Genomic DNA, 15,254 nt, shown 5'->3' on the forward strand with positions numbered 1-15,254 from the left:
TTCAGTCGACGAGCCAATGGCAAAAGAGATGCCGTTGACAAGAGCACGATTTGTACCCGTTGATGACAAAGGAAGAGTGTCGAGTCTGAGGCACTTTATTATCTCAAATTTTCGAAGCAATTCTCAGGGGTATCATCTAATCCCTCTGTCCCCTAAGAGCTGGCCAGGTCCTGAAGCCACATTCCGCGGCTGGAGAGCACAGGTCCACGCCAGCAGAATCCAAGTCCTCTCCTCCTACAGCTCTCCGCCTGGACGGTAAACACACCCCCACTGCCTGGAGACGAGACAGTGACTCAGGGGCACACATGCGACATCACGCTGGGCCGGGATTCTAGGAGCCTCAACCTCCCAGAGCCCCCAGCAACGGAGACGCCCCCACGAGGAGAGAGCAAGAGCATCTAAACCTCCCAGACCTGTTGTGTCCACGCCCAGGGTCCAAGGCGCAGGTGATTTTTGAACAGAATAAAAAATAAAAATTACATTATCATTTTTCAAAAACATCAACATACCTTATTTTATTTGACAACCAGTATTCCATTTTCCACAATTGGCTTTTTTCTTCTTTACAAACTCAGCTGAAGATCCAACTCTTCCAAAGAAAATTGTATCTACAGTTTTACATTTAAAGATTAGATAGAGAGGTAGGTACATACATGAAGATATTTATATACCAAGTCTAGAGCAATTTGATATAGCCCGAAATGCATCTTTTCTTTAGAGACTGTGACAATTTTTTTAACTTTATAATCTTAAGTTTACAAAGAAGTGCACTGGAACTAATGCAGGAAATAATACAATGAAAGAAATTCTCCCCTTAAGACATGGCGTTGACAACAGCTAAGCTAGTTTACATCCTATTCTGTCAGAATAAACCTTAAGGATGTGTCTAATAGGATCACGAAAAACACAAAGTTTAATCGTTTCGGCAGGTGAAAAACGTCTTAATGGCTTCAGACTTTACTTAGGACCAAAAATTTGAACAAATACAAATTCCAACCATTAAGTGACGGAATTATATAGAACATTAGTTATCTTCTGTGTGTGCTGTCATTTGATTTTGAGAATGAGTAACCTGGATTAGACTCCGCGTAGAGAACACACAGCTTTCACACAGAAGCACCATTCACCTCGCCCACCTCACTGCAACAAAACTGAGACCTGGGCTTTGTGCATTTGGCCTGGAAATGAGATTTCTGGCTGTTCACACGCTGCAGCTGGCGGGGGACTGAAGTAGTTGTCCACAGTCATGCAGATACTAAATGAAGGGGCCAGGGTTTGATCCGTCTACTCTGCCCACAAAGCCCACATTCACGTCGTCTCTGCTGTCTAGGCCTCCATGGGGATGGACCCAGACAGGCTCCAGTGAATACTGGCCCGTGTCCATTCGGCGACTAGGAATTCCCAGCAGCTTTACAGTTCCTGGAGGTGAGACGCATCCGCCCCATGGGAGGTAACGCAGCAACAGCCGGACCCAGATCATCACTCTGAACTGGGGAGAGAAGCCCCACAGAGGACCCAGGCTTGCCCAGGCCTCCACCGCCCCGGACGCGGCAGGTCGGAATCCGGAAAGTTCTCTGCTTTCCGTGGTCAGGAACGTCGACTCCCCCAGAGAGGGTTGTTACGATTTGGCCCCTTAATAGTTTTTACTTAAGCACAAAACACAGTCATGGGTATCCTCTTGCGGTTTCCCCCTTCTCATTCGGGTCCACACAGCCTGCGCCCTGGTCCTAGCATCACTCAGACGCAGTTTGAGTGCGCCCTGCTGCCAGCATGAGGTCAGTCTTTCAATATGAACTAAACCACTGTCTTTCGGGCACGATTTTAAGACCATTTTCGTTCGCTGTGTCTCATGACTGAGGTTTCCTCATCTTCATCATTAACCCTTCACAACTGAGCAAGCTTTTGCTTTTAACCACATTGAATGAACCTATAAACTTCCACCATTGGGGTCAATTCCAAGGCCACATATTGAATTGCCCTGGTTTATGTTGAGAATATCTTTTTTCTGTTTCTGTGTCGCCAGCAGTCACACGTGTGGACTCTTCCAAAATCCTGCATGTATCATCAAAAACACTCATCATTTGTCTCAACAGCCTCTCACTCAGTCACTGCGAATCATACAGCAAATGAGTTCGGTGAGCCTCTGAAGCCTACTGGACTCTCACGACACACAGAGCCACACTATCTACCCATTTCTTTGAATTTGTCTTTTCTAGGGCCGCACCTGCAGCATGTGGAGGTTCCCACGCTAGGGGTCCAGTCAGAGCTGTAGCCACTGGCCTACACCAGTCACAGCAATGCCAGATCCGAGCCGAGTCTGCGACCTACACCACAGCTCACGGCAACACCAGATCCTTAACCCACTGAGCGAGGCCAGGGATCAAACCTGCAACCTCATGGTTCCTAGTTGGATTTGTTAACCACTGAGCCACGACGGGAACTCCCTGAATTTCAAATATATTTTGAAATAGCGAGGACTATATTGGCATTAACAGTAAGACAAAAGCTACAGCAATCTGCGACAGTGTTTGCACATTTGAGTTATATAAACAATAACAGAGTAAAAGGGAAATATTTGGGAGTTCCCGTCGGCTCAGTGGTTAACGAACCCGGCTGTTTCCATGAGGTTCCAGGTTCGATCCCTGGCCTTGCTCAGTGGGTTAAGGATCTGGCATTGCCGTGAGCTGTGGTGTAGCTGGTGGGAACCTCCATAGGTCGCGGGTGCAGCTCTAAAAAGACAAGGTGGGGGGAGACACGCAAGTTAAGTTTTGTACATAATGTAGAATCCACACGTTATAAAGCAGGATGGTCCAGGCCAGTGGCTGAAACGATGGCTCATGCTGTCTATATAGAGTCTGCATTCCTACCAGCGACTCGCCTTTTGCTCTTTTGTTTATCGGTCTAGGCAAACCTTTAATAATCAGTTGGAAAATTCATGCTCGTTTAAATAAGAACGACTTGGTGGCATTTTAAAGGCAAAAATGCTAATACCAAAACGTCTCGCTCTGATGCTGAAGCAGGAAAAATGATAAACAAGGGTGGCAGTCGCTGCTTTCCCCACAACACGGTGTCCAGCAGAATCACAGAGGGTGGACAGACCGTCACATGCAGCAGTGAAACAGGCCCTTCACAGACAGTCACTGTCCACCAAACACCCGGCCCCCTGCATCCCTGCCCGGAGGCGTCTCCAGTCCACACTGCTTTCCTTTTGGTCCAAAAAACCCCACTGTACTGAGGTATTACCGACATACTCTGACAAACGGTACACGACTTGGTGAGTCCGGGGACAAGTGTCCAGCTGTGCTGTGAACTACCCATCACCTCCACGCCCCCCTCCCTCTTCCCGATCATTTACAGTGACAGGCACTCTTGGGACCGACCTTGCCGCATATTCTGAGGCACCCCCAGCGCAGTGAGCGGCAGCTGCCCCGCGGTGCAGCGGATCCCCGGGCTGCCATCTCCCATCACCGACACCCTGCGCCCTGCGACCAGGCCCGCCCGTCTCCCTCTCCTCACAGCAGCCGCCACCCTGCATCTGTGGGTCTGAGGAGTAGGTCCCTCTTCCTAGTCCCATCAGGCGGAGCCGGTCCCACGTCCGACCCGCCCCATTGGGCCCACGGCGTCACCAACGGCAGCCTCTCCTCCTAAGGCAGAGTAAGATCTCGTTGGATGGAGGGGCCTCATTTTTTCTGCCACTTGGTCCATCAGCCCTCAGGACGCTTCCACATCGAGGCTGCTGTGAACACGGGGAGGCAGGCGTCCCTTCGGGATCCCGGCGTCAGTTTCTGAGGACTTCCTCACGGGTGGGGTTGCTGGGTCACAGGGCAGCTCTGGGCTGAGATTCCTACGGAAGCTCCACACCGCTCCCCACGTCCCAACAGGGATCAAGGGGTGCCTTTTCCCCACACCCTCGCCCACCCGTCTTTTTGAGAACAGCCCTTGACAGCTGGGAGGTGGCGAGCGGCCCGCACTTTCATTGGCCATCTGGATGTCGTCTTCGCAGAAGGATCTGTTCACCCTTAAACCTCTGCCGGTTTTAACCCCTTTTGTCTTGGGTGTTGCACGAGTTCCCAATAGGTTTAGGATGGTACCCCTTCATCAGACTGCGAATGTCCCCTGCCATCACCGCCCTGATGATGCCATCACCGGGGAAGGCCCTGGGCGCCACCATCACGTGGGAGACCCCCACTCGTTCCCCGAACCCCGACCCTGCCTCCTCTGAGGTTGGCTGCTCTGTCCTCCCAACACAAATAGAAAATCATCTTTTCCCACCATCTGCTTCCAAAAAGTGTGCCCAGAACGACTCACCTGGCAGAACCGGCAACGTGGCGTCTGTAAAACTCCGGGCACTAGACAGACACCGACCACATTCGCGAGCGGGCTTTCCAGAAAGGTCTTCACACATCCTTCCGGATAAGCCAGACTCCAGCCCGAGCTGCAGGGGCCGCCACTCTTGGCCGCCCCTTCATTTCACTGCTATTTTCTGGAGAAAAAGAGCAGAGGTTCTCGTCCTTCTTTCTGGCAAACAGTCAACTCTTGGCACATGTTATTTCTCCCCCCTTAAGGGTCTTTTTATGATGGTTTCTGCCGACTTGAGAGTGGTTCTCAGAAGCTGATTTTAGAAAGGTGGCTCTGATTTATACTGTGGGCAAAATACAACAGCAGCTAAAGCATCTTCTCTCCTGCTGTCAGCCTTCTTCTAAGTAAACGTTCCCGTCTCGTTACCGCGCACTCTCGTGTCACTTAGGACAGAACGTACTTAGTATTTTATATAAGCAAGTGGCTGCTGGGAGACAGCGCTTTGCATAATGTGTTTTCACATATGCAGATATACACACATTTAACACTGTACCATGAATAACCGTATACATGCACAAGTTTATCGACTATGAAGATTGGAACATGTTTGGAGAACATAATGCATGGTGCAAACATACCCTCAAAGAAAATGCCTGAAGAGATCCAGTGAGACATTGATACATTATTTTAACAAGATTTTAAGGAGCTACGTAAGGCAAAGGATATTCAAAATTTCAGGAACAAAGCAGAATGGATGGAATTAAATGGCTTAAAATGGAGTATCCTTATGCATTTTGTGATTTTTATATACACATTTGAAATTATATTCTTTCAAGTGCTTTTTATAAAGCTAATGAGATGTATTTTAACTTTTGGTCTTTTTGCCTTTTCTAGGGCTGCACCCGTGGCATATGGAGCTTCCCAGGGTAGGGGTTGAATCGGAGCTGTAGCCACCGGCCTCCACCACAGCCACAGCAACGCGGGATCCGAGCCTCGTCTGCGACCTACACCACAGCTCACGGCAATGCCAGATCCTTAACCCACTAGCAAGGCCAGGGATGGAACCCTCAACCTCCTGGTTCCTAGTCGGATTCGTTAGCCACTGCGCCACGATGGGAACTCCTATACTTTAACATGGTAACATTTATAACATTCTACTGTCAAGCTACATGAATATCTTCATGTTTTACAGTCAGGTATCCTTTTTAAATATCAAGATTGAATTTCTAAGAGTTGAAGCATTTTACTTTCCCGTTAATAGGGAGAGAGATCTGCGGTTTCCTCCAGAAAATGTGTCTTTCTGATTATCAGAGCCATGCGATCTGACAAAACCAGTATTTGTACATAACCACACGAGTCCACCCCACATGCATATCACATATGCATGTGTCTGCATCCTAAACCAACAGGTCCCATACATGCAGTTACACGCCAATTCTCAATGCTCTGGGGAAAAATGCCACGCTCAAGGCAGTTCTTTAATACTTAAGAAAATTTTCCATAAACCCAACTGGACCTTACAGTTGAACCAAAGGTAGTTTTGTGCCCGTTTTCAGCATTTTTCATACCTGTTTGCCGCGGCACCCTTGAATGTTTTAAAATCTAATCTGAAATTGAAATTAACTCACCTGCATTTACACCTGATGAAATTAATTCACAGGTGTGGTTTCTCCAAACATCAGTAATTCCTTTTTGAAATATCAACGTTCTGGATTTGTCTCCCTCGCTTTGTTCACCCGTTTCTTTACAGATGTGTGTACGTGCGTGTCTGCCTCTACCCGTCAAGTTTCTCACAGTAAACCTGAGTACAATCCAGCTGTTCCGCCTGGATTTTGAGAGCCCCCCAGCCCCCCGCGGCCGATGCTTCCTCTTCCGGTTTTCAGCGCGGTTTCCCTCCTTTATCGCTCACACACCAAGCGTGCACTACTTTGTTTTACGTTTGGCGTATCAAACCATTCTCACTCTATTCCAGCATTTTCTAGGCGAAATTTGTTCGTATTTTCTCCCATCTAATATTTGGAGTTTGCTAATTAAGCTCCATCCCTGGACACTTGGTTGGATGCTCGTTCACACTTCAGACTTTGCAGAGGCGAGTTAAAGAGGCGTCAAGGCCAGGAAAGCGGCCTCCCCCCACCCCGCCCAAGTTCCATGAAGTTAGGAAATGTCTCTGCCTCGCTGGTCACTGCTCCAACTTCCGGGCACGGTCTGCGTGTTGGGAGAGCAGCAGGGGTGCGAGGCAGGGAGGGGACCACGAGCTCAGGGGAGAGGGAGGCACAGGCCACCGCCGCGCCGGGGCCCGAAGGTCCACCGGCCTCCCCACTCTGCCCCGGCCACGGTGCTCCCACGCGCACTGGAGGGAGGGGCTTGAGAGACATCCGCTGAGACGACCTCATAATTTACGAGCTTCCCGGATCGAATTGTCCCCATCGCAAGGGCGTCTCGGCCATCTTCCTTCAACTGACCTGACGAACGCCCCACGGAGGGTGAACACGCAGCCATCCATCAAGCCTTCGCCCCGGGGCACGCGTGTGGAACCGCCAGAGCCGCAGGTCCCTGGACGCCTGCGCAGCAGCAGCCGGGCAGGTGCAGGTCCTGAGAGCGGAGGGCGCTCTCTGCGGGGGGGCGTACACAGCGCCCCGAAGGCGGTGGCGCCGCGAGGGTGACAGCAGGCCGGCGTCTCCCCCAGCACCGCAGGGCATGTGGGACTCGGCCTTTCCTAGGTGGATAGTCCGACACCCAACACACGTCTGCATTAGGGACCGCAACCCGAGCCTGGGACACAGGAAGCCAAGTTAAATGGACCAACGAGGTATAGCGTCACATCCTAAGAACCACGAGGGTGCAAGACAGCTTTTTCGGAATATCTACTTTCACAAAAGATAAACCGAATCGCCCAACATAGCGACTGGGAGCTTATCGCGGCATATACGGTACCATAAATTTAAAAGATACCGAACAACTTTTAAGCATCCAAGGTATTTTAAAGGATTTCAAATATTTTATCACAGAAATACATGCACATGATTTAGAAACCACTGGGAATGCAAACTTTCTCTAAAGTATCCTCTTATCTGCTTTTGTGCCCTCAGAGTTAAGTATCTCAATCATGTCATTGTTTGTCTTCTTAGTGGCCGCACCCTCAGATGAAGTTCCCTGGCTAGGGGTCAAATCAGAGCTACAGCCACTGGCCTACACCACAGCCACGCAGGATCCGAGCCGCGGCTGCGACCTACACCACAGCCACAGCAACGCTGGATCCTTAACCCGCATCCTCATGGATACTAGTTGGATTTGTTTCTGCTGCGCCACAACAGGAACTCCCCGTTTCTGGTTTTAAATCACCCTGTCCCTAAATCATAGTTTTATGCTGATCAGCACCTACTTCATTTTCCCCAATTCCTACCCCAAATATAGATATATTACTTCAGTATTTTCAACGTCTGATATTAACCACAACTTCTTGTGCTGTCAGCTCGAGGTCCTGTCTAGTGACCTCTATTTAGTAGGCATGAGAACACCCACACCTGTCGTTACTAGGCGAGCTCAGGAAAACTGCACACCTGCTAGGTGCCATTTCAGAGCCCTAGCCCCTGCATATGCGTACAGACACTTGCTAAGCCTAAGAGCAATAGCAGCATATTAACAGACGGAAATGAAGGATTTTTTTTTTTTTTTGGTCTTTTCTAGGGCCGCACCCACAGCATACAGAGGTTTCCAGGCTAGGGGTCTAATCAGAGCTGTAACCACCAGCCTACGCCCACAGCTCACAGCAACATGGGGCATCTGCGACCTACACCACAGCTCATGACAATGCCAGATGCTTAACCCACTGAGCGAGGTCAGGGATCAAATCTGCAACCTCCTGGTTCCTAGTCAGGTTCCTTAACCACTGTGCCACGACGGGAACTCCAAGGAGCACGTCTTAATGAGGGTAGTTTGCAGATTCTGACACAGCTTCAACCACAAGCAGAAACTGCTATTTTTGAGACGTGTGCAGAACAGCCCCGGTCCCATGCTCATCACGATGAAGCCCCTGCAGCCACCGCACTCGATCGGGACAAGAACCGGGTTTAAATCCAGCGTGGTCCCCAGGTCTCCGTGTTTCTGAACAGCCCTGCTGAACACTTCCTTGTGTATTAAAAACCAGGCTATCAAAATATAATGCCAATTTAAGGTACCACAATTATTTATATTAGTGTTACTGGGACAAAAAAATACGATGTGGTAAATTAATCTTTGTGCAGCAAAGTACTTCTTAAAATAGGTCTTCGGCATGCGTGGTAATGAGGTACTGCTATCTCTGCTGAACAGACATCTTGAAATAACGATGTCCAAAGTTGTTTAAAATCCGTTCCCGAAAATTCCCGTTTCAGCAATGCAAGCAAGACTGATTTTCTCACTTCTAACACCACACAAGCCTCTTTTTTTTTCCCCCCCAAATCCTTTGCTCAATGTAGGGACTCATGAATCAGCTGTGACTTTTACAGGCCTCCGTTGACCTTCCCACTGATAAACATAATAATGCTTGGCTGCTGAGGATCAATCAGCTTTCATAAAGGCAGCTGCCCTCAGATTAATCTCATATTATTAATTTTCCAAGTTAAAAAGACAAGCAAAAGACAGGCGTGATGGCTTTCACTGCTATTTGCTCCCCTAAAATGATTTCCTGTGGACAATAAACAAACACATTTCCAATGTGGCGAGGCTGTAAGTGTGCAGGCTTCATAAACGTCCATTTAAATGGATGTGACGGAGAGTTTGGGATTGTAAAGATTACGGGAGACGCCTGTCGTTGTAATTACCTGCTCAGTTCCTCTGTCACTCAAGATGCCACAGCTGCATTAAAAACTCTCATCATCATCTAATTCTCAGATCAAATTCCCATCTTCAATATACCCTTTAATAAGGCTTCCATTCTCCATCTTTTAGCCTTAATTATCGCTCCCTGTCTCCCTTGACAACCAAATTAAAAGGTACCCGCTACAACTCCATAATGTGATCATAATACTACCTTGGAAATCAGACTTGTCTCCTGCGAATGGGGACTAACCCTGTCAAGGTTGGAAGTCTTCTGATAACTAGATTTTCTACGGATAGTTTCAGCACTGGAAGATAAGAAATGCAGTTATATAATCTTTTATTGATTCTTTTGTTTCCCTTTTCCCTCCTTACCAGTACATACAATCACCCAGGCAGCTTTTAGATTGGTGAAGCTGGAAGTGGAAAATTCAGAGACCCACCTGGAGCTGTATGCTGAACTCCTCACTGAATACTGGTAGTGCCTGTTGAAAAAATAAGGCCGTGGCAGCTGGTGTGGTGAAAAGGCTTTTGATTTCAGCATGGAGCCAGCAGGGTCTACACCGACTTTAGCGTCTCTACCTGCGAATACGAGTAGTTTGACTTAGAGCTCTAGATCCTCGACTCTCCTGCTTTTGAGATTGCATCACAGCAAAAACAACTTCTGTTTTTAAACGTGCCATTTTCCACCATGGCTACAAATCTTCGGTTATGCCGGTTTTGTTATTTTGCTTTTTAGGGCTGTGCCTGCAGCATGTGAAAGTTCCCAGGCTAGGGGTCGAAGTGGAGCTGTAGCTGCCGGTCTATACCACAACCACAGCAATGTGGGATCAAAAGCACACATGTGACCTACACCACAGCGATGCCAGATCTTTATCCCACTGAGCGAGGCCAGGGATCGAAGCCGCATCCTCACGGATGCTAGTCGGGTTTGTTGCTGCTGAGCCATGACAGAAGCTCCACTCTAGTACTTTATGTCAAGAGGTACCGCGATAACCCTCCCGAGACCCCCATGAATTCCCCTGCAGGAACCTACACGTTTGGTCTTTAACTCCTTGTTAGCTTTGGTTGTCAACGCCCAACAGCCTGGCTTTCTACCACCCGAGCCCCCCCCACGGACTCCCACCAAGTGAGGGGCCGTTACAGTCGTGGTCGGTCGTGGCGATGCGGGAACGCGTGGTGGCTGGTTGTGGGAAGTGGGAGGGTGGTCCGTGGTCAATGGGGAGAGCGGTTTGCAGTCGCTCCGTAGGAGGTGGTGGCTGGTAACGGTCCATGGTTGGTGGTTTCTGCCGAAGGAGGCGACTGTCAGTTGCCAGTGGGTGATGGTGACAGCGGTAGTCGGAGCAGTGGCCGGCTACTGGCACTGCTGTCGCTGAGCCACTATGAAGGCCTTTTCATCACAGGACAGTCTTGAAAACCACACGGTTCCTTTTCCGGCTTCGTTGCTCTTCCGCGCTCGTTCCTCTCCCCCACGCATCCCGCTGGCGGGCTCCGAGGCCATTGTGTAGAAGTGGAGTCTGGGCTTCCCCGCGGCTCAGTCACCTCTTGCTGCCATTTTGCACGATTTATAGCAAAGCTTCCAGCCTCAGCGAGTGGAGGTGTCTGAGGAAGCAGGCCAAGTATTTTCCAGCTCCTTCCAAGGTCTCTCAAGTTACTTATGACCTGCATGCAACTACAGAGCTGGCTTTCTGCAGCAGATGTAAAGGCAGGCAGCTTATTGTCATAGCGTGTTGGGATATTTCTAATCACATCGTCACATGTGTGCTGTCATGCAGCACATGTCACATGTTCACTTTTCATGCAGATACTGATCAAAGGAAAGGGAGCGTTAGAGCAGGAGCTTCTGAAACTGAAGAGTATTTTCTGGAGTCACTCTGTCAGAAGCTGACAGACAGGTGAACATAATTCAAGGGGAATGGATGTGTCCAGAAAAGACTGACGATGGGTTGAAGGGGATTCAGTTCAGCACGAAGAGAAGAAACGCAAACCAGCAGGCACAGTCAGCAGCGATGCCCAGGGTGGGCCGCCGGAACCGCATGAGCAGAGATCCTTTAAAGAGTCCACCCGACAGAGCCGTCGATTTGGGGCAGAGAGCAGCGCGATTGCCGGCCGTGGCCACAGAGTCAAGGGCAGTGGAGGCAAAGGCGCAGGGCCAGGTCTCTGCAGATAAAGGGTCCTGCAGGAGGCCCACCTCCGAGCCCCGGAGCCTTTAATTACCAAGAAAGCAGCATTGATTGGGACGGCGGCGCAGAAACGCAAGCCAGGAAGCAGATAGGAAGAGAAAGGGCAGGATGGTTCTCTTAGGCAGTTTATTGAACTAGCTATTCGGTCCCAGGCGATTCCGGCTCTAATCCTCCGAAACTGGAGGAGCCCCATGGGAGGAAAAAGGCACGGAGACCTTGACCGTCGAGAGGCTTCCCTTAGAGGTGACTTTCGGTGAGCACACGGCGGCCGGGTCAGCAAGTGTCGGCAAAGATGGCACAAGTCACTGCCTGGGAAACAGCAGGAAGGTGATGGGCACTTAGGAGCAGCCCTTCGGTGACCGGGCACGTCGCGAACGTTCTCCGGGATCAGGGAAGGGAGAGCTCACGGCAGCTGCCACGTGCTGGCCACCCACCACCAGGGGTCTGTTTTCAGAAACATTTACACATTAGGCCATTTCATCCGCTTCTCAGCTTGAGTTGTGTCCTACTGTCCACGTACTTGGGGGAAAACACAAAATCTCCCCATTGGCATGGGTGACAGCCGAGACCATGCGTGGCCAGCCTCGGTGGGCCTTCACAAATGCCAGCGCATCCAGGAGGACACTGGCAGGAAAGCGATGCACTGACACATGTTAAATCGGGTGAAATCACAGTTACTGGGGGGGTTGAAACACCTGAGGGTCCCGTCTTCATTTAGGAGCTGAACTGCGGTGTCTGCACCGTCTCCGTGAGGAGGCCCTGTGGGCACGAGAGCCAGGCTGACAGTGTGTGGGCAACAGGAACTCGAGCCACATGCCCCGGGGCAAGCGCAGGCTTTGCTCTGGCTGGGTGGCTTTGGGGGCGCTCCTTCCCCACGTTGTTTTTCAACTTCTGCGTCCATGAAGTGGGTAATAGTGCTGGTTACCTCCCTGCGGGGCAGCGAGGACGAGTGTCCTGCTTGGGGGTGCTCAGGAGACCCGGGGTGCAGGGGGTGTTTGGTATCTGCAGTCACCAGCCACATCACACCAGGCCCAGGCCGTCATCACGACAGCTCAGCACTGACAACGCGTTTCATTTCCACTCATTTCTTTGCAGACAGACATGAATTTCATTTTTTTCCGCTGATTGAGAAGATGACTAGAATTAAATGACTAGAATTAGCAGGCTGGAGATCTGGGAACTGATCAAATCTGGCAATTTCTTCCGCCAAAATTCTTAAACTGCCTTTCAGGTTCAGCCCTTGTCTACACATAAACATAGGTACTGACAACACAGTTATCACGAAGACTCAAAACTTATTAAAATTATTCAATAGGGGTTAAACATACTTTTGAAATGGTAAATCATGAACAGAAATGACTATACCAACATATTACACATAATCTCTCAGCATCTGTGATTATACTCACTGGTAAATACAAACGTACCCCCTACATCCAAATTATTCGGATTCAAACCAGAGATTTTTTTTTTTAATTGAAATTCTTGAGTTCTCACTGCAGCACAGCAGGCTAAGGATCCAGGATTGCCACAGCAATAGGTCACAGCTGTGGCTCAGATTCGATCCCTGGCCTGGGAACTCCCATCCGATGGGGTACAGCCAAAAAAAAAAAAAAAAAAAAAAAAAAAAAAAAAAAAAAAAAAAAAAAAAAAGCTAAAACTCACCTGGCATTAGATGCATCCCCAAATGTCCTAATTTTTTACTGACCCTGAAAATTCAAAGTAGACCCAGATCATGGGGAGGGAACAGCCAGGAGAACGTTGTTCTGGAAAGGACATGGCACTTCCAGGCTACCTTGGAAGGTCAGTGTGCGTTAAAAGTGTAGAGCTTTGAAGCCACTTCCCAGAAATTCACCTTCAGCAGGTCTGGGCTGGGAACCGAAGTCTCCATTTTTAAGGAAATGGAACATGACTCCACGACAAGCGTAAGACTTCAGGGAACTTTACTATCGGCCTCTCCGAGGCCATGGGATGCCTCGTGGTATATGCACAATTGACTATTTCATGAAATCTGCAGAAGAAAGATGCTTTACTGCCATACAAGACTACTGTTTTGTTTGAATGTGACTTTCCTCAAGGCAAGGGACCCAAGACGGTGACAAGCTTAGTCTGGATTTAGCGGGACATGGTTCTGCGGCCTTCACGATCACAGCAGGGCCAAGGGCAGCCTACCTGGGAGACGACGCCTTCCAGGCTCACTCCCATGGCTGGTCTGCTCCTCTCCGAGCTGATTCACTAGGAGCCTGGACCTGGGGGACAGGACCAGAGAAGGCCCTGAAGTAGGCCTTTGTCCTGTGCAAGCAGGGAGAGGGCCAGGTTTGAAATGCAGGGGCACAGAAGCCAGTTCACGGAAGTCATGGTCCAAAGAGTGCAGCTCTGAAACAGACATCGGATATGACCTGTGCAAAGCCAACAGCCTAGAGATACTTGCAGGACGTTACCAATGTAACATCTGCATTTTCAACATTAAAATGTAACCATGTTAGAGTGAGCTTCCTACTCCCCGTGCAAAGGACAGCTGGAAAAACCGGAGGGAAAACTCTCACAATGTGTCATTAATACACACATTTTATAGATTTCGTAATGTTTGAGATACTTAGTATTTTCATTTCTAACTCAAAATACTCTAAGTTTTATAGTCATGATTGCAGTCTTTTCCTTAAAGGACCCCTCCTCCCATTTGTAATAGTCAATCTTCATAAGGACTGAATCCATCCCTGAAGGAACTCTGGATGATTCTGAAGCTCCTGACATACTTAAAAGATGTGCCTTTGAAGAAATCCATATTGTCAAAATGACTAGATCTGTAGATTGCCTTGGGTAGCATAACACAATCCCTACCAAGTTACCACTGACAGTCTTCACAGAACTTGAGCAAAATATTTTAAAATTTGTATGGAAACACAAAAGACCCAGAGTAACTGAAGCAATATTGAAAAAGATAAATGGTAGGAAATGGGAGGAATGAGGCTCCCTGACTTCAGACTATACTACAGAGCTATAGTCATCAAAACAGTATGATACCGACACAAACACAAATACCACTCAATGGAGCTGGATAGAAAGCCCAGAAATAAACCCAGGCAGCTATGGTCACTAATTTATGACAAAGGAGGCAAGAACATATACCTTGGAGGAAAAAAACAGTCTCTTCAGTTAAGTGGTGATGGGAAAACTGGAAAGCTACATGCACAAGAATGAAATTAGAACATTTGCTGACACCATACACAACAATAAACTCAAAATGGATTAAAGATCTAAACATAAGGCCAGATGCTATAAAACTCCTGGAGGAAAACATAGGCAGAACGCTCTTTGACATAAATCACAGCAACATCTTGTTTGATCCACCTCGTTGAATAATGACAATAAAAACAAACCAGTGGGACCTAATTAAACTCAAAAGCTTTTGTGCAAAGGAAACCATTAAAAAAATGACAAGACAACCCACAGAATGGAAGAAAAAAATCTTTGCAAATGACACAACTGACAAGGGCCTAATCTCCAATATACACAAACCACTGATACAGTTCAACACCAACAAAGGACCCAATCAAAAAGAGAAGACTTAAGTAGACATTTCTCTAAACACAACACAGCCAAGAGGCACAGGAAAAGATGCTCAACATCACTAATTAGGAATCCAAATCAAAACTACACTGAGGTAACACCTCACACCAGTTAGAACGGCCACCATTACTAAGACTACAAATAAAATCCTGGAGAGGGTGGGGAGAAGAGGGACCCTCCTACACCGTTGGTGGGAGTGTAAACGGGTGCAACCATTATGGAAACAGAATGGAGGTGCCTCAGAATCTAAACAGAGAACTACCTTATGATCCAGCAATCCCACTCCTGGGCATCTAGCTGGAGAAAACTACAATTCAAAAAGATACATGCACCTCTATGTTCACTGCAGCATTATTTACAACAGCCAAGACACAGAAACAGCGTAAATGTCCATTGACAGATGAA

At 48.5% G+C, this 15,254-nt stretch overlaps 1 protein-coding gene across 4 annotated transcripts in view; it reads right to left on the minus strand.

Annotated features, from left to right (window-relative positions):
- Window positions 1–487: 487 nt before the first annotated feature.
- The window catches only part of LOC106505220 (uncharacterized), a 71,246-nt gene continuing 56,479 nt past the window's right edge, over window positions 488–15,254 (minus strand). Inside the window, exons 8-14 of one of the 4 annotated variants that reach the window (XM_084980617.1) lie at window positions 13,452–13,655; window positions 12,169–12,416; window positions 10,223–12,014; window positions 9,540–9,678; window positions 9,311–9,404; window positions 4,309–4,483; window positions 488–2,108 (exon numbers count right to left, since the gene is read on the minus strand). The gene's annotated coding sequence lies outside the window, so the exon portion shown is untranslated. Of the gene's footprint in view, window positions 2,109–4,308; window positions 4,643–9,310; window positions 9,405–9,539; window positions 9,679–10,132; window positions 12,417–13,451; window positions 13,656–15,254 lie in introns of all 4 variants that reach the window. The other 3 variants (XM_084980616.1, XM_084980619.1, XM_084980618.1) reach the window with 3 other exon arrangements.

The sequence above is a fragment of the Sus scrofa genome, chromosome 10 (assembly GCF_054392235.1).
Source record: "Sus scrofa isolate SSC_HxYL_T2T_F1_AM1 chromosome 10, Sscrofa_HxYL_maternal_Yorkshire_Landrace_v2.0, whole genome shotgun sequence".
NCBI classification, from domain to species: Eukaryota; Metazoa; Chordata; class Mammalia; order Artiodactyla; family Suidae; genus Sus; species Sus scrofa.